The sequence below is a fragment of the Hyaena hyaena genome, unplaced genomic scaffold (genome assembly GCF_003009895.1).
Source record: "Hyaena hyaena isolate Hyena2069 unplaced genomic scaffold, ASM300989v1 scaffold_154, whole genome shotgun sequence".
NCBI classification, from domain to species: domain Eukaryota; kingdom Metazoa; phylum Chordata; class Mammalia; order Carnivora; family Hyaenidae; genus Hyaena; species Hyaena hyaena.
This window is the reverse complement of record NW_024080786.1, coordinates 35,811-39,323: the sequence shown is the minus strand read 5'-3', so window position 1 is coordinate 39,323 and position 3,513 is coordinate 35,811. Positions and strand designations below refer to the sequence as shown.

The 3,513-nt window shown below is 35.1% G+C and overlaps 1 pseudogene; it reads right to left on the bottom strand.

The window, feature by feature from the left end:
- Positions 1 to 2,566: 2,566 nt before the first annotated feature.
- Positions 2,567 to 2,660, bottom strand: LOC120236435 (annotated as a pseudogene).
- Positions 2,661 to 3,513: the final 853 nt, after the last annotated feature.

Sequence of the window (3,513 nt, the reverse complement as noted above, 5' to 3'; positions counted from 1 at the left end):
TGCTTAGAATAGGGCCTCACACATGGCAAATACTTAACTTTTTTATTAGTTGAGATTTCCATGAAAGATAAATTGGGATCAGTGCTTTTACTTCCTCAAAGATTTTTTTTCAGTTTTCAAAATTTAGTATGGAGTATTTCCTTCAACTGAAATTATTCTTTTTATTTAAAAAGAATATAAAACTATTATTCTACAAAAATTAAATTTACAATTATTTAAGAAATACTTTTTTATGTTTGTAACATGAAATATCCTTCTACATCTTACATAGTCTGATAGAATATGGTATAGTTTGTTGGTCTGGTAAAACATATGGGTGAATCATTGTGAAAAGAACTCCATTTTAGTAGAAAGCAAAGCATCTAGTCAAAATTGGAGGTAGGACAGAGATCTTCCTTATATACCAAAGCTTCTGTTGCTATGTACATGTGATGAGCCCAGCAGAGTGGTATTAAAACTATCTTCTCCTTGGCTTGTCATTACTACAAGTGGAACCTGAGGCATTTTGTACATTTGTGCTTTTCCTTGCATTCTGAAATAGGTCCACACTTAGCTGTATCTAAGCTGGCAGAAAGTCTGTCAGCATTTCATGGCATACCTCTGTATACTTACAACTAGTAAGTATAAAAATGTTATTGGTAATGAAATTCTGGCACTCTTATGTTTATATGAGCTTCAGTTCCTTTTTGGATCTGTTCCTCAGAGATTTCTTTAGCCAATTTACTACTCATTACTGAGTCATGGCATTGGAATCTCAGAGGGCCATGGCCCTGAAGTCATGCTCATTCTGTTTCACTTTGACCTTGACAGGACTTGATAGATAGAACCACTATACACTGGTGAGCTGCAAGTGGGAACCTACAGGCAAAATAACTAAAAGAAATACCATTTGATTATATGGAGTAGAATTTGATATGGCAGAATTAGTTAGAGCTAAATTAAATGAAGGGTGAAGACCACAAAACTCTTCAGGTGCTTCCAACAGTAAATAAAACTTTCTAATCACCAAACAAGGATTTGTGAAGATTTTTGTTACCTTCATTTTTCTCTACTCTGAACTGAAGAAATTCAAACTAAATATCAGCCTTAGCAATTAAAGCGCAATAAAACGTGCCTAAAAAACTCTTACCTAGGTTTCTCCCTTTTAGATATCCTCAAGTTTTATTTCTGACAAACACTTGATAACTTGAAACTACAATGAGAAGCACTAAAGTCTGTGAGAAAAGCTGCATTGTAACAGTGTGGCTAATATTCATACCTGTACTTCATACAATTGTACTACTTATCCAGGTTGTGCTGGCCTCATAAAAGAAAATGATAAGTGTTTGCCTCTCTATTTTCTGAAAGACTTAGTGTAAGATTGTGTTATTTCTTCCTTAAGTGTTTGATAGTCATTAGTGAAGCCATTGGAGCTTGTAGTTTTCTTTTTTTTTATTGTGATAAAATATATATAAAGTTTACCATACCATTTTAATCTTTTTTTTTTTCAGTTTATTTATTTTGATAGAGAGCATGCACATACATATGCATGTGTGCAAGTGGGGTAGGGCAGAGAGAGAGTCCCAAGTGGGGCTCAGTCCCATGAACTGTGAAATCATGACCGGAGCTGAAATCAAGAGTTGGATGTTCACTGATTTGAGCACGCAGGTGCTCTCCATTTTAATCTTTTTCAAGTATACAGTTCAGTGGCATTAGGTATACTCATGTTGTTGTGCAAATATCACAACTGTCCATCTCTGGAGCTTTTTCATTTTCCCCACCTGAAGCTGTATACCCATTAAACAGTTACTCCCATCCTGGTATCCCACCACCATTCTACTTTCTGCCTTTATGAATTTTTAACTACTCTAGGAATTTCATATAAGAAGAATAATACTACATTTGTCCTTTTATGACTTGGCTTATTTCACTCAGCATAATTTCTTCAGGACCCATCCGTGTTGCAGCATGTGTTAAAATTCCCTTCTTTTTAAATGCTGAATAATATTCCATTTTATGTATATGTTATTTTGTTTATCCATTCATCTTTTGGTGGACATTCAAAGTTTTCCATCTTTTGTCTATTGTGAATAATGTTGCCATAAACATGGTGCACAAATATCTCTTCAAGTCCCTGCTTGCACTTACTTTGGATATACATTCAGAAGTAGAATTGCTGGATTGCAGGTAATACCATGTTTAATATTTTGAGGAATTGCCATACTGTTTTCCACGGCATCTGCACCATTTTACATTCCCACCACCAATGCACAAAGATTCCGATTTCTCCACATCCTTTTTTAAAATAATAGCCATCCTAATAGGTATGATGTTTGTTTTGCTTTTAATTACAAATTTAATTTGTTTAGTAAATTTAGGGCTATTTAAATTTTTTTTCATGTGTTGTTTTGGTAAATTATTATTGCCAAATTGTAGTTTTGATGGCATTTATCTTATCTAATAAGTGGAATATAATTTTTTGTAATACTTCCCTATTAGCTTTTCAACATCTGTAGGGTCTGTGGTGATGTCTCCTCTTTTATTCCTGTTATTGGAAATTTGTGGGTTTTCTTTTATTTTTTATTTTTTTCATATCAGATATGTGCTGAGGTCATAAGAAGGTGTGAGGGATGCACAACAGCGTGAACACCCAATCTCATGCTTATGAACTACAAAAGGATCCAGAAATTTGTGTTTTTTAAACACAAATGTTGGAGATTAGTCTTGCCAGAGGCTTATCAATTTTAATCTTTTCAAAGAATCAGGTTTGAGTTTGATTTTCCCTGTTTTGTCCATTTAATGTTTCATTGATTTCTGCCTTTATTTTTTTAATGTTTTATTTGCTTGTTTAAAGTATTTATTTATTTTGGAGGGCGAGAGGTAGAGAGCACAAGCAGGGAAGGGGCAGAGAGAGAGAGAGAGAGAGATACAGAATCTGAAGCATGCTCCAGGCTCTGAGCTGTCAGGGCAAAGCCACTGGGGCTCAAACCCACAAACCTGAGATCATGACCTGCGCTGAAGTCAGACGCTTAACTGACTGAGCCACCTAGGAACTCCAATGTTCTATTTATTTTTGAGAGAGAGAGACAGGTATGTTGCGAGCAAGGGAAGAAGGGCAGAGAGAGAATCCAAAGCAGGCCCCCAGCTCCCAGCTGTCAGTAGAGCTGCTATGTGGGGCTCGAACTCAGGAAATGTGAGATCATGACCTGAGCCAAAGTCAGACACTCAACCTACTGAGCCACCCAGGTGCCCCAATTTCTGCCTTAGTTTCTGTTGTTTCCTTCTTTCCACTTACTTTGCATCCAGATTACTATTTTTCTAGATTCTTAAGATTGAAACTGGATCATTGATTTGACATCTTTCTTACTTTCTAGCATTTAAAACTATTAATTTTCCTCTAAACTTATCTGCATCCTATAAATTTTGATATTTTAAGATTTCATTGTTACTTAGTTCAACATATTTTCTAATTTTCCTTAGTATTTACTAACTCATGTAAATATATGTGATTTAGATGTGTGTGAAAATTTGGGA